The sequence below is a fragment of the Herpailurus yagouaroundi genome, unplaced genomic scaffold, assembly GCF_014898765.1.
Source record: "Herpailurus yagouaroundi ecotype Mexico unplaced genomic scaffold, PumYag 182, whole genome shotgun sequence".
Classification (NCBI taxonomy): Eukaryota; Metazoa; Chordata; class Mammalia; order Carnivora; family Felidae; genus Herpailurus; species Herpailurus yagouaroundi.
The window spans coordinates 52,115,735-52,139,206 of record NW_024412413.1 but is presented as its reverse complement, the minus strand read 5'-3'; positions in this window follow the sequence as shown (position 1 = coordinate 52,139,206).

The window sequence follows — 23,472 nt, the reverse complement described above, 5'->3', positions numbered from 1 at the left end:
AAGAGGCTTAGAAAGATTTCAGACTCAGAAAAGGGTTGTTTACATCTCCTTGTTCTTAAGCACCCAGATGCAGCGACAAATGCCCAAGGATGAGTGTCTAGGGCTGGGTGTGGTGTTTCACTCAGTCCTTTGTAGAGTGGTGACACCTCAAGAGGGGAAAACAAACAGAACGGACAGAACAGAAGCCGAACATGTGCACGCATTCAGTTAAAAAAATGTTAGGTCACGATAAGTTACTAAAAAGAACAGAATATGCATTTCCAATTATGAAATATTTTCAGCTTTACAACTGTTGATCTTTAAAAGTAATTAGACAAGATGTCTAATTATGACTGTTTTGAACTTGCAGTGCCTTGACTTGTAAGGACTTTATTTTTTATTTTTTTAAATTTTTTTTTCAACGTTTATTTATTTTTGGGACAGAGAGAGACAGAGCATGAATGGGGGAGGGGCAGAGAGAGAGGGAGACACAGAATCGGAAACAGGCTCCAGGCTCTGAGCCATCAGCCCAGAGCCCGACGCGGGGCTCGAACTCACGGACCGCGAGATCGTGACCTGGCTGAAGTCTGACTCTCTCTGTCCCAAAAATAAATAAACGTTGAAAAAAAAAATTAAATAAAGTGCTTACTTAATCCTCACAACCCTTTTAAAAAAGGCACTATTAATAGCCCCATTTTACTGATAGGGAAGCACTGTTCCAAAAAGTCCCGGAAGCTGCCTTTGGTTACCCAGATGGTAAGGGACAGAGTCAGGGTTCAAACCCCAGGCACTCTGATTTAAAAGCCCATTCTTTTAGCCACTATATCTCGTACTGATAAGTAAATTATAATTAAGTGTATACATCCCAAGGCTCACAGCCATTCTTCCTTTAGAATAAGACTATTTACCTCTTTTCAAACATTTTATTAGTTTTGATTTCAGTGCATATGCATCTATATATAATGTATGCACATACATCAGGCAGCCTTTGAAGCCCTTTAACATTTTAATGCCAATTGTTTCCCAATTAAAGATAATTTCAGCACACAATAGACATTTTCTTTGACTCCAAAAAGTGTGGTCTGAACTGAAACTTTTTCCTTTGCAGTGCTCAGACCTCTATGGCTCTTGGTGCAAGGACGCCCTCTACAGGTTGTTATAATCAAACACTAAGTAGGAAATACTCCTAAAATGTCCTTTTTGGTAGAGAAAAAGAGGGGCTAAATTCCCTCCTCATTCAACTTCCTCTGAGTGAGGCCTTTCCGCAGTGGTTGACTTAGGTGTTGATGATGATGGTAAAATTTATTTTGCTGTAAGAAATTATTTTTCCTTCCAGAATGGTTGCTCTCTATTCACTTCTCCTTAGCAGTGGACACTTAAAAAAAAATTAGATTTTATTAGAGTTATAAAAACATGCTATTTTTAAAAAATCTTGGATTTGAACTCCTGGGATTTTAAAGGGAAGGAAGGAACGAACATATGGTATACACCAGTCAGCTATTTCCAAAAGTGTATCTTTTGGGGGGAGGGGCTGCCTAAGACGTAAATCAGGCTTGATTCTCCTTTCTGTTGTTTTTTTTTTTCAATGTTTCTTTTTTAATTTATTTTTGAAGGAGAGAGAGAGAGAGAGACAGAGCATGAGCAGGGGAGGAGTAGAGAGAGAGGGAGACACAGAATCCGAAGCAGGCTCCAGGCTCCGAGCAGTCAGCACAAAGGCCGATGCAGGGCTCGAACCCACGAACCGTGAGATCATGACCTGAGCCTAAGCCGGACGCTCAACCGACTGAGCCACCCAGGCGCCCCTCTCCTTTCTATTGTTAAGAAGCAAAGTGGCTTTTTCATTTAGAATACAGTCATGTTTCAAATTTCTGTACTAAAAAAAAAAGTAATGATATTTATTTGCATATTATAAAAATTTCAAAATAATGTGCTAGATGATATCACAAGTCAGCTTCGCTTAGTTTGAGAATTCTACCATTTATTGGGGCACTTGGCTGGCTCACTGGGCTGAGCATGTGATTCTTGATCTCATGGTTGTAAGTTCGAGCCCCATGTTGTATGTAGAGATGACTTAAACATCTTTAAGAAAATTCTACCATTTATTTTCCAGACTATTATTTTTCCTTTCCTTGTGCAATTCATTCTCATCAGCTACATTTGTAGGCAGATGTATTTATTTATTAACTTACTTATTCCACAGAGATTGATAAAATAGCAATTTTGTGCAAGACACTGTGCTGAAAACTACAAGAAAAACAAAGACAGCAAAAAAAAAAGTCATGAAACTACATGAAAAATGAAACACGACCTCAGCTCTTGACGAATATTGGAGTTATTAAAATGAATACGACAAGCACCCAAGTAACCCTAATAGAAGGCAAAATATGGTGGTTGTTGACAGAAGGACTGGGAATTCAAAGAGGAAGTATATCTGGGATTTGAAAAAATTTTTAGTTCATTCATTCAAAAAACATTGGTGAAGGAAAGTGGGTGAGGGTTTGCCTAAATGAGTGATGGGGATTAAGGAGGGCACTTGTTATGGTGATGAAATCACTGAATTCTACTCCTGAAAGCAATATTACACTCTTTATTAGCTAACTGGAATTTAACTGGAAATTTGACAAGAAAAAAAAAGCATTGGTGAAGTGTCTGATGTATGGATAGAGAGGCAGGTAAAAACACAGCTCCTACTCTCCAAATCTTGGTCTAATTGGAGACAGAGTGAAGAATGAACCATGAAGACTTTTCCAGGCTTCTCATGGCTTCTGCAAGGCAAATTCAGAGATCTGGCAATACTCCCCCCCATTATGAGGGGATGTGTGTGAGTACTGGGGTAAGTACTGGCTGCCATTCAAACAGGGCTCTGCTTCTTATAGTTATGATACACTTCTATCGAGCCCGCTTCACTTGACTTGCTGGGCTTCTGTAGGCTTCTGAATTTGCTGCTCTTGGACTAGAGGAGAGGCAATGGGACAGGGAGGAGGAAGGTGCTCTAAGGGACAGAAACCAGCACTCATCCTGGAAGTGCGGTTTTGCGGGAACAGGGGCAGAGCCTGCTATAGAGGAGGACCTTGTCAGTGCCCCGCCACCCACTCGCCAGGTAATCCTTTCCTTGCCCACTCTGCCTCGTTGTCTCAAGCAGAGCTAGCTGGCTAACTCCAGGAGCTGGCCCTGAGACTAGGGCACAGCAGATGCACCCTGAGCTGTGGTGAAGGAGGGGAGCAGGCACCCTGGCAGCACGAAAAGGGAGCCACAACACAGTAAGTGAATAGAGCAAGTTGCCAAGCATTATTTTTACCGCAGTCCTGTTTTTAAAAAACTATGCTGGGGCGCCTGGGTGGCTCAGTTGGTTGAGCGTCCGGCTCAGATCATGATCTCAGGGCTCGTGAGTTCAAGCCCTGTGCAGGGCTCTGTGCTGACAGCTCAGAGCCTGGAGCCTGCGTTGAATTCTGTGTCTCCCTCGCTCTCGGTCCCTCCCCCGCCCGTGCTCTGTCTCTTTCTGAGAAGTAAATAAACATAGAAGAACAATGTTTATGTGTATATACGTTTATATTTGTACATGTCTAAAACTATACGCAGAAAATGTCTAAAAGGTTACATACCAAAATATTTCCAGGGGTGGTCTATAGGGAGTAGAACTGGGTCTAGGGGTGATTTTCACTTTATGCACAAATATTTCCGGCTTTGAAAAAAAATGAGCAGATGCTCTTGTAGTTAAAAATCATTTTTAAGAGGGGAAAAAGGTCTTGTCTTTCCTGCTTCAGTCAGTTTCTCCCCCAAGTAGGCAGCTGTCACCACCCTAGGCCAGCACGGTTCGCTGTGCTGCTTGCATACGTTATCACTTCAGATCTGTCCATCACGACACATGACAGCTCATTACTGAAGCACAGCCCAGCTTGGGTATGCCTCGTCATCCCATGCCACACTCCTGTTCTTCTTCCCTCATTTAATGGCATTGCCAAGCAACCTACTATAACTTGTCTTCCACAAACCATATCTGGTATTTTCTGTTCACCCATGCTGTTTCATCTCTATGACATTTAACAGCTATTTTTTATTTATTTATTATTTTTTTTTCAACGTTTTTATTTCTTTTTGGGACAGAGAGAGACAGAGCATGAACGGGGGAGGGTCAGAGAGAGAGGGAGACACAGAATCGGAAACAGGCTCCAGGCTCCGAGCCATCAGCCCAGAGCCCGACGCGGGGCTCGAACTCACGGACCGCGAGATCGTGACCTGGCTGAAGTCGGACGCTTAACCGACTGCGCCACCCAGGCGCCCCTAACAGCTATTTTTTAAAAAAAATTTTTAATGTTTATTTATTTTTGACACAGAGAGAGACAGAGCAAGAGCAGGGGAGGGGCAGAGAGAGAGAGGGAGACACAGAATCCGAAGCAGGCTCCAGGCTCCGAGCTGTCCGCACAGAGCCTGATGCAGGGCTCGAACTCACAGATCACGAGATCGTGACCTGAGCCGAAGTCTGACGCTCAACCGATTGAGCCACCCAGGTGCCCCTAACAGCTATACTTTTTTAATGATGGGGGAAAAACAGGAAAACAATTTTACTGTCGAGTATTAGAGGAATGAGAAACATATTGGAACACTGTCATAGGATGAAATATTACTGAAGCCTTAAAATTGATGCAATTGATATTCTGATATATATGTTCAATCATGAAACTATCATCACAGTCAAGATAATGTACATTACCCATCACTCCCAGAGTTTAACAAATCATACACTTTAAATATATGCAGTTTAGGGGCACCTGGGTGGCTCAGTCGGTTAAGCGCGACTTCAGCTCAGGTCAAGATCTCGCCGTCCGTGAGTCCGTGAGTTCGAGCCCCGCGTCGGGCTCTGGGCTGATGGCTCAGAGCCTGGAGCCTGCTTCCAATTCTGTGTCTCCCTCTTTCTCTGCCCCTCCCCCGTTCATGCTCTGTCTCTCTCTGTCTCAAAAATAAATAAACATTAAAACAAATAAATAAAATAAATAAATAAATATATGCAGTTTATTATGTCAACTGAATTTCATTCAATCTGTTTCAAAACTTTCTAAAGAAATGAGAAATATTGGTGTTTCATCAGGATACAAAAGGCACTAACAACGAAAGAAAAAATTGGTAAATTGGACGATATTAAAATTAATAACTTCCCTTATCAAAAGATAGCATTGAGAGTGAAAAGACAAGCCACTGAATGGGAGGAGGTACTTGGATGTACAGGATTCTTATCCAGAATATATAAAGAGTTTCTACAAATCCATAAGAAAAAGGACAGACAAGCCAGTAGAAAATGGGCAAAAGTCCTGAGAAGGTACTTCACAAAAGCACATACTCACATGGCCAATTAACACATGAAAAACTGCTCAACATCACTACTTATCAGAGAAATGAGAATTAAAACCACATAGGAAACCAATTCACACCCCTCAGAATGGTTCGAATAAAAATAGAAAGATTATATAAAGTTGGTGAGGGTGGGAAGCATACCCTGCCGTCAAAGTGTAAATTGGTACAATCATTTTGGAAAATGATTTGGAAATAACTGCTGAAGCTCAACTCAGCAATTTCACTTCTACAGATAAGCCCAGCAGAAAAAAAAAAAAAAGTGTATATATTTATGCAAAGACTGTCAATAACAGCACTCTTTATCTTGGCCTCCAAATGGAAACAATTCAAATATCTATCATCAGTGGAATGAATTAATACATTATTATTGCTTGTACAGTGGAATACTACACAGCTATGGAAATATACAAGCAACAATTACACACAGCATGGATGAATCTCACAGAACATCATATTGAGCTAAATAATCCAAAAGGATGCATCCTGGGTGATTCTGTTTACTGAAAATTCAAAAATGAGAAAAACGGATACATGCTATCAAAGGTCAAGATAGTGAAGGCATTACCTTTGGAGGGTGATAATGATCGAAAGGGGACATAAAAGGGGCTTTGAGATGTTGGCAATGTTTTGTTCTTGATCTGTGTGTTAGCCATATGAGAATGTTTATTTGATGAAATCTCATGAAGTTGAACACTTCTAACTGTGTGCCTTTAATGTATGTTGTGTTTTAATAAAATATTAATGAGATATTACTGTGTCATACAAAAACCAAAATAATGAAAGATCTGTGTTTATAAGCTTAGAACTGGGAAGATCTTTATAAACAAGCTACTTGAAAGCTATGAAAGAAAAGATAAATAAATTTGACGTGAAAAAGTATTTTAAATAACTATGTAGAAATTAAAATAAAAATAGCCACACCATAAACAAAACACTGAGAAAAATATCTGCAAACATGACAGACAACGGAACAACTTCTTTAATTTCCAAAATGCTTGTATTTACATTTTACAGGGAACATGTCATTTAGGAGAAAAATGGACAAGACTATAGAATTTAAAAATAGCCGAATATAAAGGATTGTCGAGGATATAGGAAAAGAGATGCTTTCATATCATTGATGAAAGTGCAAGCTGATTCATCTTTTTTGCAGAACAGTTTCTAATTTCCCAATATCCATCAAACATTCAAAATGCAAAATACCCTTTGACTCAATAATTCCACGCTTGAGAATTTATTCCATGAACATACATGAAAAAACCCACCAAATTGCATTTACAAAGCTGTCCTTTGCATTGTGGCTTGTAATAGCAAAGACAAAGAAATGAAAAATTTGAGATCACCTATCGATTAGTAGGAAATTAGTAAAACAAATTATCGTACGTGTGTGCAGTGGAATATCGGGCACTTCTGGATGTGCCGATTATGAGAGTTCTCAGGATTCCTTGTGAAAGGAAGATGCAAAGCAGTGTATACAGTATGTGTTCCTTAACGCACATAAAAATCTACACAGAAGCGTTTAAACACAGACGTGCGTATACATACAAAAAAGGCAGCACAGCATGCTCACAGAGCCACACACTCATACCGTAAGTTTAGCATGCTTAGCAGGCTGGATGCTGGTTTCCTTTAGACAAAGGAATTACGAATTAGGTAGAGTTTGGGGAAAGAGGCTTTTTCTATTCTATTTTTTTCTCTACCATTTGATACTTTTTAGACCTATCTACCTTTTGAAATGTTAATAGAAATTACCAAGGTAATGTGATTATGAGCCATTTAAAATTTCTTCTTTTTGCTTTTCTGTTTTCAAATATTAAACTCTAAAAATTGTTTTTAAATGACATTTTCAAATACTTTTTTTTTCTTTTTTTTTCTTAATTTTTTTTAACGTTTATTTATTATTTTTGGGACAGAGAGAGACAGAGCATGAACGGGGGAGGGTCAGAGAGAGAGGGAGACACAGAATCGGAAACAGGCTCCAGGCTCTGAGCCATCAGCCCAGAGCCCGACGCGGGGCTCGAACTCACGGACCGCGAGATCGTGACCTGGCTGAAGTTGGACGCTTAACCGACTACGCCACCCAGGTGCCCCTGAACCTCTCTGTCTTGATGGAGGTCTGATTTATATGTTAATCTGAGTTCCAGTCCTTCACTCATTCCCACACCCAGCAAGTTACCACAGACACAGACATCCTAGAACGCAGATACCTGAAGCAGTGGAAAGTTCTATGGGTAACAGAAATACTATATAAAGGATTTTATTTCAGAATGAGCCTTAAAAAGTAGCAAAATAATTTTGACACGTAGCTTTGATGAGGCTGTTTTGCCTAGAGCAGGAGCAATCACACTGTTCTCACCCACCCTTTTGACAGGGTTGTTTGAGGTTAGTAGGAATGTGATTGTTACCACCAAGTAATCTCATTCCTTCCTTCACTGAGTCTTTTCCTGTCTGGTGAGCCTTGTGAGTGAGGTTAAGACATCTATTTGTATATCTTGGGGGAAAAAAATCTTGAAAGTGTGATGGTTTGTAAACATTCTAGAAAAAAATTTAGGTGATCATTTGGCAATCTTTTTAAAACAAAAACATCAAACATCACATGTATGATATACATATATCATATATATGTGCCAAAGATATATGTAAATATCTCCTCAACCAAATGATGACATATATATATATTAAAGACATATATATATGTATATATATATATATGGTTTCTATGTAACATGTAGATATGTATATATATGTGTATATACATATATATGTATATATCTATATCTACATATCTATATGTAGATATTTACAACTATATATTTATATGCTTAGTGATATGAGAAACAACACTGAAAGATAAATGATGTTCTGAGGGGAAAATATTGGGTTAAAATCCTTAATATAAGTCAATGCTTACCAAAATTTAGATGAGGGAGATGAATTTCTCAGTAGAAAAATTTGACATACAAATACAAATAAATGAAAAACTACGATCACTTAACATTTTAAAGGATATCCAACTTCACTAGTCATTACAGAGATACAAATAATAACAGTAAGATACTCTTTTACCTTTCACTAGAACAAAGATGTAAATAATTCATGGCATTCATGGTTGTTGAGAGTACAAATTGGTATAACCTTTCCAAAGACCAATGTATTATCTTGTATCAGCAGCTTAGATAAGCACAGTTTTTAAGAATTTTTGCTTCTGGGGCTCCTGGGTGGCTCAGTCAGTTAGGTGTCCAACTCTTGATCTCAGCTCAGATCATGATCTCATCTGGTCATGAGATCGAGCCTCAGGTCAAGTTCTGGGCTGAGCGTGGAGCCTGTTTGAGATTCTCTCTTTCCCTTTCTCTGCCCCTCCTCTGCTCATGCTCTCTCTCTCAAAATAAGAAATAAATAAACATTAAAAAATAAAGAAACTTACCTCTGAGAATTTATGAAATAATTAAAAATGCATAAAATATGTATAAGTAAGAATGTTCTTGACAAACTTTACAATATTCAAGAATTAGAAACATTGCTCATCAAAATTGAACAAGTGAGCACACAATGCATGCCATGCTGTAAGTTAAAATGGTGTTAACTTTATTTGATTAGCTACTTCAACTCAGATTAGTTTAAGGACTACTTTTGGTTTTAAAGTGCCTGAACTATAATAGGTACGTTATCAGTGTCTGTTAAATATACATTGAAAGATTTAATGCAATATTTGGATCCAAATGGTTATGTTTGGTTTCTTCTTATAAGTCACTAGCTTCTTCTAAGTTACTACAGGCAGCCCACAAAGATATATTCTTAACCCAGCCTGTTCTAATGGCATGAATACCTTGCATATTTATCACTAATTTATATGGAGTCATATAACTTATTCCCAAGAGGAAATTTTGCTTTGCCCGTGGGCTATTGCAATAAAAACTTTACCGTTAACGGATGATGGGGACATAAATCTGGTTTCATCATCCATGCAAGCCTTTGCAGCATTGACTAGGATTCAGAGAGCATCGTGATTCTAAAAACCCTTCCCATGTAAAAAAATTATAATTTAAAAACTTTAAGTTTTTAAATATATCATAAGATATATTGTGAGATTTGTCTCACTGGTAACCAATAACCACAATAGGAGTTGAATTTTTTCTATCTGTACTCATTATTAAAATTCTCAAACTTCCTGAGGTATCTTTCCCTGGGCTACCTGAACACGATATAGTTTCTTTCCGCTCGTAACAATGATCAAAATCAAACAATGCCAGATGGTGTGACTGGCTTCCATTTGTAGTAACCTTGAAAAATGTTCACTTAGGAATTTTTGAAAGGACACATTTAAAATTTCAAGGGAGATCAGAAAATTGTGAATTTAAGACCCATTGAAGGATAAAACCTTGGCAGAGTTAACACAAAATTGGAAGTTAATTTTGTATAGACAAATCTTTTGTTACTTCCAAGTTGATCAGGACCTCGGAGACTTTTTCAGGCTAAACACACTCAGAACCAGGATCATCCAAAGTGGTAATTTAGTAATCTCCAATATGTGGAATATATTTCTGGAGACCAGAATGCAAAAGTTAGCACTCCAAGACATCGCTTTCCTAGCATGAAGCTACCTGCAGAATTCTGTTGGTAATCAAAAGATTGATGAATGTTGATTCCAGATGAGAGTATTGGATGGTACTTCATCTTGGCCAGTTAATCTCAACTGCTACCCATTAGGAGGCATTTTAGAAATCTGTGGGGATATTTCTGGTTGTTACAATGTCTGATGGGTGCTTTGGACTCCTACTGGATACAAACCGGGAATGGTACTTCCTGGTATGCATGAGACAGGGCCACATATGAATGTGCCACAGTCTACACACATCTTTTGATTACCCCGTTGGAGTTTCATGCAGATGAAAACTTGTTTATACTTATTTCACCCTGGGAACCTAGTTCCATTTTATGTGTAAACGCACAGTTTTAAATACACCCTGAATTTTCCCGAAATGCAACTGCTGGGAATAGTAAGATTCTGTGGAAAGCAAGATTGTGCTTGGTTTTATTTGGATCTTTATCAAGAATTATTCACATTCTGGAAAAATCACATCACACCTCTCCTTTTTTCATTCTCTTGTACTTTTTGTACATAATAGCTTCTGATCTTCTTACTTCCCAAAAAACCAAACTTTTTCATTAAAGTAGGTGCAAGTATCCAGTTACTTCACTAGGTCGGGAACAGTTACGCTCAACCATTTCCATTTTAAATACATATTATTTTAGGGGCGCCTGGGTGGTGCAGTCGGTTAGGCGTCCGACTTCAGCCAGGTCACGATCTCGCGGTCCGTGAGTTCGAGCCCCGCGTCAGGCTCTGGGCTGATGGCTCAGAGCCTGGAGCCTGTTTCCAATTCTGTGTCTCCCTCTCTCTCTGCCCCTCCCCCGTTCATGCTCTGTCTCTCTCTGTCCCAAAAATAAATAAAAGTTGAAAAAAAAATTAAAATAAAATAAATACATATTATTTTAGCATTGATTTTTTGCTTTGTTCATATATGTTAGAGCATTATATTTATTATTTGGGATTATATGTGTCAGAGTAGATAATATTATACTCTGTTCTACTTGAGGAGAGTAAAGGGGAAATAACAGAATGTCTATTATAAAAAGGCAGCTTTGGATCAGTCTAAAAGGCTATCTACTGTGTGATTCCATTTATGTGACATTCTAGAAAAATCACTATAAACAGGGAACACAGGTTGACAGAAGCTAGGGGTTCCTAGAGGCTAGGGATTCCCAGGAAGGTTTAATGACAAAGGGGTTGCATGAGGGAGTTTCTGTGAGGGGCAACATTAACTGTTCTGATTCTTGACTGTGGCCGTGATGACTGTTTGCATCTGTCAAAATTTATAGAAATGCATACCCAAAAAAGTGAGTTTTATGTATGTAAATTGTAAAATGTTTAAAAAGGGGGGGATGGTGGAAGAAAACACAAATAAAACACAGAAAATCAATCCAAATAGTAGCTTGGTTCCCAATGTTGAGAACCACTGAAGTAGGCCATAGAAACCCCTGATGACATTCATGTCTCCGGAGTCTAGTTCCTGCCTCTCATGACGCAACTCCTTATTCTCATTGTCATTCTCAGATACGTGAAGAGAAAAAAATTAACTTTCCATAGAATTCATGGCCATGCACAAACTATACCTGAAGCAAAGCCAGCAAGTTATTGGCATTAGGATTAAAACCTAGACACTTCATTCTAGTGATCATTTCCTACATCACACTGTCTCATTCGTTTCTGCTAAAATGGAAGAATGCTGTGAGTTCTTAAGTTTTTCCATTCATATCTGGCATTATGTCTCTAAAGTAAAATAAAATAAAATACCAATATGCACATTACACTACCACCTGACTTTACTAAGAAAGCAAAAATAAAATAAAATAAATAATTTTCTTAATAACATCACCACTCACATTCCTAGAAGAAAAGTGTACTGTAATGTCACTTCTGTTGACAGAAAATACAAGTCTCTTGTGTTTTTTATAAGGTGTTTACAATAGGTCAGTGTTTTGGTTAGGGTGTTAAAGGTTTTTTGTCATTTATAGTATTTATTCTGCAGCCTTCTGAAACCTCTTTGGGAAATTTTAACATGTAGAAATGTTTAGCTCACTTATAGGTGATTAAAATGTTTAAGGGAGGAACATTGCCCAATAAATATCTTAATTTGGATCACATCCAAATAGTAGGTGTCAAAATGATACATTATTAGCTCTTCAAAAATTTTCCTGGCTAACATCCATTGAACCAGTTCAGCTACATGAATCAGTAACAAGAATATAATAACATTTAGATAATCATTAATTGTTACCTTTGCTAAGAATCTGTAAATCAAATGCAGTATGATGGCTTTCTAAAAGAAAAACCAAATAGTTGTCACTTTAATAAATTTGCTTCATGATAATTAACATGGGAATTGACTGTAATTTCAAACTATTTAAAAACAAAAAACAAAAGGTGTTTGACTGGCTGTAAGCTGAACCATGGATATGAAGGCAAGATGAAGGTACTGATGCCATAGGGTACATTCTAGGATCTGTGGCACACGATCGATTTTCAAGGGATACCACTATTTCAGTCACTCACAAGTAGGCTTGCAATCATCCCCTCCACCATCAGTTTAAAGCTGGTGGTTTCTATGACTTATCTAGGAGGGGTCGAAGTGGAGGGAAAAGCATAGATGAAATAAGATTGGCCATGACTAGGTAATTTTTGAAATGGAAACTTTCTCTACTAGCTATGATGGAGTAACTGACACGGGACTTGTCCTCTCAGCGCACACAACTAGAAAACTGGACAACATACAAGGAGCATCTGTTTTAAGGGGTGCCTGGGTGGTTCAGTTGGTCAAGCTCCGACTCTTGGTTTTAGTTTGGGTCATGAGCGCACAAATTGAGATCAAGCTCTGCACCGGGCTCTGCCCTGACAGTGCAGAGACTGCTTGGAATTCTCGCTCTCTCCCTCTCTCTCTGCCCCTCAGGCACACACTCTCTCTCTATCACAATAAATAAATAACCTTGAAAACAATTATAAAAAATAAAAAAGAAGCATCTGTTTTAAGACACTGAACAGCAGAAAGTGCAAGTTTATAACCCTAAAAAAAGGAAACGAATGACCTAAGCTCAATGATCACTCTGGCTTTCTTCTTCTGAAGGCACTTTCATGACTATGGAGCAGGGAGAGGGAATCCAAGTAAAGCAAGGTAGTCTCTGAGAACACAGAGATTGGGGGCACTGAGGCAGCTGATTTGTGAAGCAAAGGATTTAGAAGAGATCTTTTATATATAATAGTAGTACCACTTGAAGGTTAATTGTGGGCCACAGATGCTAGAATATGCAATGTAGGCATCAATACCTTCATCTTGCCTTCATATCCATAATTCAGCTTACAGTCAATAAAATACATTTTGTACATACATATATCCATTGTAAATATATGTATATGTATGAATATATGTATATGTATATGTATATATACACATACATATACATATATATACACATACATATACACATATATATATAAGAAGTCTTCATACCCTTGAATCTGTTCTGAATACTAAGCTGAAAATTCATAGGGGGAGGGGCGCCTGGGTGACTCAGTCAATTAAGCAGCTGACATTGGCTCAGGTCACGAGTGCCAGCACTGCATCAGGCTCTGTGCTGACAGTGTGGAGCCTGCTTCACTATGTCTCCCTCTCTCTCTCTGCCCTTCCCCTGTTTGTGCCCTGTCTCTCTCTCAAAAATAAGTAAACATTAAAAAAAAAAGAAAAAAACTCATAGGGGGAAATTTTATAAGGCTGGTAAAGAACTACTGGTAAGCTATAAGCTGAAAATTTTCCAGAGCTCACCTAGAGTAAGAAGACATTCGGGAGGAAGAAGGAGAAGGGGGAGGAGGAGGAGGAGGGGGAGGAGGAGGGAATTGAATACAGTCAATTCCCATGTTAATTATCATGATAGCAAATTCATGAAGCATGAAGAGGGAGGAGGAGGAGGAGGAGGAGGAGGGGGAGGAGGGACAACAACATTTGAGTTCCAACCAAAAAAGTGAAGAGACTTCATTGAACAGCTAAAGTGCCTGTGGTAGAGACCTCAGAAGGATATCCCTTTAAGGATTGGGTTAAACTAGTTCTAGAGTAAAGAGTACCATAAATTCGCCCTAACAAAGCTTAAAAATAGGATTCAAAAGGCTCAAGCTAATCTTCAAGTAAGTTAACTTCCTTCAAAACAATATCCAACACTCTTTAAAGAAAAAATTTTAAATCAAGGCATTTAAAACCTAAAATTCATAATGTCCAGCATCTAATAAAAAATTATTAGGCATGCAAAGAAGTAGGAAAAGGTAATACATAAACTATAAGGCAAATGAGCCAACAGAAAAAGATCAAGAAATGATAGAAATGATGGAATTCACAGATAAAAACTTTCAAACACCTACTTTATTTTATTTATTTTTTAAAGTTTATTTATTTATTTTGAGAGAGAAGGAGTGTGTAAGCAGGGGAGGGGCATAGACAGGGGGAGGGAGAGAATCTGAAGCAGGCTCTGCACTGTCAGTGCAGAGCCTGATGCAGGGCTCCAACTCATGAACCTTGAGATCGTGACCCAAGCTGAAATCAATAATCCGTTGTTAACCAACTGAGCCACCCAGGTACCCTCAAGCACCCACTTTAAATATGCTCAAGCATTTAAAGGAAAACATGAATATAATGAGGAGAGAGATAGCAGCTATAAAAAGAATGCAATTGGAACTTACACATTGAAGAGTGCAATATCTGAAATGAAAAATTAACTGGATGGGATTAAGAGCAGATAGGTATCATAGAAGAAAAAAATCAATAAACTTGAATACATAGCATTAGAAATGATCTAAACTGAAACACCGAGAAGAAAAAGAATCTGAAAAAAAAAAAAAAATAGAGCCTCAGTATGGAGTTCCAAAAAGAGGGAGAAAGAGGAGGAGGAGGAAAATATTTGAAAAAAGAATGTTTGAAATATTTCCAAATTAGATGAAAACTATAAACTTAGATCCAAGAGGCTTAGCAAACCCAGGCACGATAAATACAAAGAAAATGACACCAAAGCACACCTCAACCAAATTGCTAAAAACAAGTGATAAGGAGAAAAATCTTGAAAGCAGGCAGAGAGTAAAAGATACCTTACTTACAGAGGAATAAGCTTAAAACTTCTCCTTAGAAACAATTCAAGCAAGAAAAAATGGATGTTACAGTGCTGAAAGAAAATAAAGTCAACCTAGAATTCTATATTCATTGAAAACATCCTTCACTAAATTAAAATGAAATGAAAACATGAGAAACGTGTTACCAGAAGACCTGCATTACAAGAAATATAAGAGGAAGATTATACCAGATGAAAATCAGAAGGGGTAAATTATGGATAAATATAAAATAATCTTTTCTCTTTTTAACATTTCCTTAGGGGTGCCTAGGTGGCTCAGTGAGTTAATGACCAACTTTGGCTCAAGTCATGATCTCACAGTTCGCGGGTTCGAGCCCCGTGTCTGGCTCTGTGCTGACAGCTAGAGCCTGGAGCCTGCTTCGGATTCTGTGTCTCCCTCTCTCTCTGCCCTTGCCCTGCTTGTGCTCTCTCTCTCTCTCAAAAATAAATACACATTGAAAAAATTAAAACAAATAAATAAAATTTCCTTAAAAAATAACTGACTCTTTAAAGCAAAAATAACAATGTATTGTGAAATTTATAATATGTAAAAGTAAAAGATATGACAGCAATAGCACAAAAAATGAGAGGGAGGAAACAGATGTATGTTGTTATAAGGTTCTTCATTATATCTAAATTGGTACAGTACTATTTGAAAGTAGACTGCTAAATTAAAGATGAATATCGTAAATCCTAGAAAAAACACTGAAGCATAAAGAGGTATACTTAGTAAACTAATAATGGAGATCAAGTAGATACTAAAAATAATATAAAAGAGGGGAAAAGAATCTGGAACAGATGTAACAAATAGCAAAATGGTAGATTTAAAGCTAACCATATATTTAATTATATTAATTATAAATGTCTAAATACTCCATTTAAATAGCAGAGATTGGGGCGCCTGGGTGGCGCAGTCGGTTAAGCGTCCGACTTCAGCCAGGTCACGATCTCGCGGTCCGGGAGTTCGAGCCCCACGTCAGGCTCTGGGCTGATGGCTCGGAGCCTGGAGCCTGTTTCCGATTCTGTGTCTCCCTCTCTCTCTGCCTCTCCCCCGTTCATGCTCTGTCTCTCTCTGTCCCAAAATAAATAAAACGTTGAAAAAAAAATTTAAATAGCAGAGATTATCAGATTGAATTTAAAGAAGGAAGACTCAGCAAATCTAACTACAAAGAAAAAGGTTTAAATATGAAGACTCCGGTAGGTTAAGAGTGAAAAGATGGAAAAAAATATACCAAGGAAATACTATTCATAAGAAAGTTGGAGAGGCTTTATTCATATCAGAGAAAATTGACTTCAGGACAAGGAATATTAGCAGAGATCATTGTTGAAGCTGGGTGATAGATATATGGCAGTTCATCACACTATTCTCTCTACTTTTGTATACGTGTGAGAGTTTTCCATAACAAAACATTAAAAATTGAAAAAGGAAAAATATATGCTAAAACAGTATTTTTTCTGTAGAGATTAAATATACCCATCATTTATTTCGGTTACCTGTTTTGGAACAAAAATACCTTTTGCTGTGGATTTGTATTATTAGCCTCATGCTACACAGATCTACTCGTTCCTTTTTCCATTATTCTAATTTCCCTTATAATGATCATAATACTACATTTTTGGCATAATGATATCTAGAGGCATTATGTAAGGTTAATAATTCCCTGGTGAATGTGGATATTCGTTTCTGGAAAGCTGTGGTTGGATTTCAGTGTTATAGAGGTCCCAGAGTTACTACGTATTTGAAACACTGTACTGTACTTCAAATTTATAGCTAGTTTTTCTGAATACTCCAGAACAGAAAAGAATGTTTTTCATTATTAACAGAATATTTTTCTTTTTTTCTCTTTCCTTTTTTTTTTGCAAAAAAAGAGAAGCAATTTGAAAACTGTCAGATTGAAAATGTCAAATATTTTACATGACAATAAATCATTTCACGAAGAATTGCTATAAATGGCACTTATCCCAGTATAGAAAAGACATTGTCATTTAACTTCCATCTTCTATGCTATTTACCACCCATATAAAACTTTCATACAATTTATCACAGATATTATTTCTAATTTCAAACAAGGTTTTGTAGATAAGCCATATTAATATTAACCCATTATTCTCATCTTCAAATAGAGGTCAAAAAAATATCTATGCATATTCTTCTCTAATTCACTAGACAGCATTCAATAAATTTCCATCAGAAACTAAAAGAGACTATTCAACGGAATTTTCCCAAATATACCACCTTAAACATACAGCATTGTTATAATTTCGATATCTTATATTTTAATGAAACTATACAAAACCCTTACTTACACATGGTAATACGTTCATTTTTATTTAGCAATGATTATGTGCCAGATACTTTCATGAACACCAGGACAGTTTTATTTTAACTTACAAGCAAAATGTATTGCTATAAATTTGTGACTGTATTTGTATTACTGTGTTTGTGACTGAGAGATTTTTAAAGTGGTTTAAAAGATATGTTGAACGTAACTGGATGGCATATACCCTCAAGCCAGGGAGCCTCTTAAAGTATAAATCAAAATATATAATTTGGGGCACGTGGGTGCCTCAGTCAGTTAAGCGTCTGACTTGGGCTCAGGTCATGGTCTTGCGGTTTGTGGGTTCAAGCCCTGTGTTGGGCTCTGTGCTGGCAGCTCAGAGCCTGGAGCCTGCTTTGGATTCTGTGTCTCCCTCTCTCTCTGCTCCTCCCCCACTCATACTCTGTCTCTCTGTCTCTGTCTCTGTCTCTCTCAAAAATAAACATTAAAAACAATTAGATATTCCACAGCAGCAGAACATAGTTTTAAAAAAAAAACATAAAATATATCATCTACTCCTCTGTTCAAAACCCTGCAGAAGCCTCGCTCCCCACTCAGGAAAAAACTTTTAGTAGTTTGCATATGCTCAAGACTGGCTGCATGTTAGAATCACATGGGCCCTTTTAACACCTACTCATGCTAGAGTCCTATCCCAGCCCAATTACATCAGGTGGGTTGCTTTGAGCTGGGGTTTTCCAGGTGATTGTAATGCGCAGTCAAGATTCAGAACCTCTGCCTGTACCGTCAGGCTTTCCCCAACACATGCACCCCTGTTCTACAGCTTTCCCCCAGCTCATTTCACTACAGCCGCACTGGCTTGTCTCTGATCTCCCCAGCCAGAAGTCTCACTCCCAGCTCAAGGCCTGTGCATCTGTTATTCCCTCTTGCTGAGATGTTTTCTTCTTGACAGCCACAAGTCTTGCTTCCTCACCTCGTTCAGGTCTTTGCTCAAATCCAGCCGCGCACTGAGGACTCCCTGTCTCCCTTAAATAGAACCGTACCTTCCTCCACCCTTGCTCCGATAATCCTTTTCTCCCCTGCTTTGTTTGATTGGTAGCATTTATCTCCATCTGATAAATTTCTACTTGTGCCCTTAATACACTCTCATCGCCCCATCTCCACATTTCCCTGAAACTAAGTTCTTTGAGCAGGAATTTTGTTTTGTTCACTGCGGTATCCCTAGGACCTAGAACAGTGCCTTGCACTTACCCAGCACCCTATGCGTATTTGTTGAATCAATTATGAGCAAACAACAACAACATAAGACCCTATATAGGAAACTCTATATGTGAGATATTTCACAGTTAATCTTTCTCATAGCACTAAGAAATAGATCTTTTTATTTTTTCCCAGCCTCCTTCCTCCTGAGGTCACCCCTCTAATATCGTATAGAAGAGATACTTCTTCAGACCACATGCATTTTGCTCCTTGTTGTCACCTGAAATTCCACATCTATTGCTCTCACATGATGCTCTTCCCTCCACACTCAAGTTCAGGAAGAAGTGAATGTGAGATGGTCCACACTTCCCATTGCTGGCTCTTTATTTCCCACTCACACACTTACGCGTAAGTATAGACATATCAGACTTCAGTGAAGTCTTGGGAAAGTAAAGGAGATTTACATCACAGAAATGCAAATATAGACTTCAATGTTAGACATCTCTTTTCCTAAAAGCTCTTTATTTATTCACCCTACGTTTCCCACTGACTAGCTTTCTCCATAGGCTCCTGGCTCCTGTCATGTTCTCTCATTCCTTTTTCCTCTTTTTTCTCTCCCATATTCTCTTATCCCTAATTTGTTTATTTCTCCGAGACAGCTTTGTTAACTTTCCCTTTAAGTACATGCTCTTAGTTCCCATTTGCACTTCCAACTCCTTTTTTTTTTTTTAATTTTTTTTCCAACGTTTTTATTTATTTTTGGGACAGAGTGAGACAGAGCATGAACGGGGGAGGGGCAGAGAGAGAGGGAGACACAGAATCGGAAACAGGCTCCAGGCTCCGAGCCATCAGCCCAGAGCCTGACGCGGGGCTCGAACTCCCGGACCGCGAGATCGTGACCTGGCTGAAGTCGGATGCTTAACCGACTGCGCCACCCAGGCGCCCCTGCACTTCCAACTCCTTAAGACCTTTCGCTAAATAAAAACATCTCTCCACTGTGGGAAGAACCCTGGTGCGAGCTATGGAAATCATTTTTCTCCATTAAAAAAAATCATTTTCTGGTGCAGCCACTCTGGAAAACAGGATGGAGGTTCCTCAAAAAATTAAAAATAGAACTACCCTATGACCCAGCAATTGCACTACTGGGCATTTATCCATGAGATACAGGTGTGCTGTTTTGAAGGGACACATGCACCCCCTTGTTTATAGCAGCACTATCAACAATAGCCAGAGTATGGAAAGAGCCCAAATGTCCATCGATGGATGAATGGATAAAGAAGAGGTGGTGTATATATATAACAGAGTATTATTTGGCAATCAAAAAGAATAAAATCTTGCCTTTTGCAACTACATGGATGGAACTGGAGGGTATTATGCTAAGTGAAATTAGTCAGAGAAAGACAAAAATCATATGACTTCATTCACATGAGGACTTTAAGAGACAAAACAGATGAACATAAGGGAAGGGAAACAAAAACAATATAAAAACAGGGAGGGGGACAAAACAGAAGAGATTCATAAATATGGAGAACAAACTGAGGGTTCCTGGAGGGGTTGTGGGAGGGGGGATGGGCTAAATGGGTAAGGGGCACTAAGGAATCTACTCCTGAAATCACATGCTAACTAATTCGGATGTAAATTTAAAAAAATAAAAAATAACACAAGTTAAAATAAAAAATTAATTTTCAATGAAGGGAAAGAAAGAGATTAAGCGACTTGCCCAAGGTAAAATATCCAGTGATTAGGATTCAAACCTAGAGCATTCATGATATTTATATTTTTTAATGTATTGATGATAAAAGAATCCTGGGGTAGGCAGGTATTAGTGTTGACATTTCGTAAAGGAAGATCCCAGCTCACAGGAGAAATGCCTTGTTCAGTCTTGCTTACACATGTGGGTCAGCCCAGGACACGGGTGTTTTTTTTTGTATCCCACTGTAATAGAAGCTGCAATACCTTAGGTTAAGAAACTGTAAGTTTAGTTTACTAATGAATATAACTGTATTATTTAACATAACTAATCTAATATTCTATCTGGAGGAGCTGTTAAGTTTAGGGAGATGTGTAATTATAGTCAATTATGGCATTTACAAGGGGACAGGCACAATTCTATGCGTTTTATATGTGTTACAGTGTATAACTCATATCATCTTTGTGATGAACCTAATAATAATGATGATGATGATTATCCCCCTTTATAGTTGGGGTCACACAGCTAGTAAATGAGAGAGCTGGGATTTCAAACCAAATAGCCTAGCTCCAGAGTGTTTATTCTTAACCACTCTGCAATATAAAGAAACCATCCCTACTCTCCATGCTGACTTGGCCCACACGTTTTAGGATTGACTATATGCCAGGCTTTTCTAAGTGCTTTACATATGCTATCTCATTTAAACCCTACAAAGTCCTGGTGAGATGGGCATTCTCATCTATATTTTATAAACATGGAAAGAAACCAAAGCTCATAAAAATTAGATTACTTACATAAGGTCACGGAACAAATAAGTGGTAGAATCAAGACTTGAACCCGTGTCTCACTCACTGCATCATAGTCTCTTTTCAGAATACATAATACATTTATAAATACATAACACGTTGAATCTAAGTTCTCAATGAGCTTACATGGTAAGGAAAAGACAAACATGAACTTCTGTTTTTATTTTTGATTAAAAAAAATATGACAAAGATGATTGTAACCATATTTTCCCCTTGACCTTGGAGGCAAAGATGATGTCCTATTTTTGTTTTTATCTCCAACACTAAGCATAGTGTGGAGAGTAAAGAAGTAAGTGTCCATTCCAGTGAAGAGGGATTTACTTCATAAATACTGGAATACCGTGGATTCCCCTAAAAATGTGGCTTTATGCTTTAAGTGTAAAGTTGGAAGGTATCATAAACACCAAAAGTAGCATGCTATTTGGAAGATATTTAGCTTCACAAATAAATTAGCTGTAGGTATTGAAATTAGTTCATGAAATTCAGCCAAATGGTAAGTCTGAAGTACATAGGATATAAAGATGGGAAATTTGGTTACATAAACTGCTTTTTCGGCTAGGGAGAAAATTATCAGAGTCATCAAAATAGTTTAAGATTCTGTGGGTGATTTAAAAAAGAAAGGGGAGGATAAAATGGTCCTTGAACAAAAGGTACTATTAACCTGGAAAGAATGCCTGGAATATATTTCTTGAAGAAGAGTAAGGACAATATACCTAAGTGGCTTTCTATGCTAGGCAGTGCTGGACAGGAGGCTAGGATAGTGTGGTAGGAGCTGTGGCAGGCAGAGTAATTGCCCCCAAAGAAGTGCATGTCCTACTCCCCAGAACCCAAGGATATATTACCTTAGATGGCAAAAGGGACTTTGTAGATATGATTAAGTTAAGGACCTTGAGATGATGAGATTATCCTGGATTATCCAGGTGGGTCCAGTGTGATCACAAGGGTCCTTGTAAGTGAAAGAGGGACGCAGGTGAGTCAGAATTAGAGGAGATGTGACAACAGAAGCAGAGATTGGAGAAATGCACTTTGAAGATAGAGGAAAAGACCACAGGCCAAGGAATGTAAGCAGCCTCTAGAAGATGGAGGAGGCAAGTTTTCTCCTCTAGAACCTCAGCCATGCCACACCTTGGTTTTTAACTCAGGGAGACCCACTTCGGTTTCCTGACCCCCAGAATTATAAGATAATAAATTTGTACTACTTTAAGCCACTAACTGTGAGACGATTCGTTACAGCAGTGATGGGAAACTGATACGGAGCCAAATTACTAATCATCCTCACAGTCCAAAGAAGTCATTTTTAATTTTTTTAAATGTTTATTTGTTTTTGAGAGAGAGCGAGACAGTGCAAGTGGAGGAGGGGCAGGGAGAGAGGGAGACACAGAATCCGAAGCAGGCTCCGGGCTCTGTGCTGTGACAGCTGAGACACAGGTCTCGAACTCACAAACCATGAGATCATGACCTGAGCTGAAGTCAGACCCTTAACTGACTGAGCCACCCAGGCACCCCAAAGAAATCATTTTTAAAGAGGACAAAACTGATCAAGCAAAAGAATACATCACAAAGAACGAAATTAATAAATTTGATGATGTAACATTTCCATATATCCAAAATAGAAGATAAATGGTAAACTGAGAAAAATACCTGTGACACATATGACAGAGAGAGGAAATCATCTTAGTATCAACAAAGAGTCCTTTCAAATTAGGGGAAAAAAAGCGCATCCTGTTGGAAAAGCAAGAAAAAGGACATAAAGAGATAATACCCAGAAGAATGCAAATGACAATAAGCATACGTTTAAAAAAAAAAAATCCCATTTTAAGTGAGGAAATGCAAATTAAAACAAAACTGAGATACCATTTTTAATTTACAAAACTGGGACAGATTTTTTTTTAAACTCATATTTAAAGTTAACAAAAATTCCACCAGACTGGCAGTCTAAGCCACTGCTGGTAACAGTGTTCCTCCGTAGGTTCTTGGTAAACAAATAATTTGCTAGTATGTACAGGTATAAAAATGTTTATGTTTTTGATCCAGTGGTTCTACATTTAGGGATTGGGGTGCTTATTCTTTTATCTGTCCATATCCTTAGTGGATCCCTCTCTGTCCTACACCATGCCCTCTATGGATTAGATCCCTGGTTCCCTTGTTCACTAGCTTCCAGGTGACTTTAGCCAGTCGAAGGCACTGAAAGAAGAGAGGGCAGATCAAGGGAGATTTGGAGACATTTACTCCACACCCCTGATCCCTCCCTTCAGCTAGGGTTTTGTGAGTGACTTTGCTCCTCAAAACCAGTGGCTCTCAAATTTCAGTGCATCAGAGTCCCCTGGGAGGACCTTGTGTCTGGTTCAGTAGGATGGGGGAGGATCTGAGAATTGGAATTTCTCATAGGTTTCCAGGCATTGCTGATCCTGCTGGTCCAAGGGTGACACTTCGAGAGGTACAACTTAAAGGCCACAATTCCCTGTGGAAC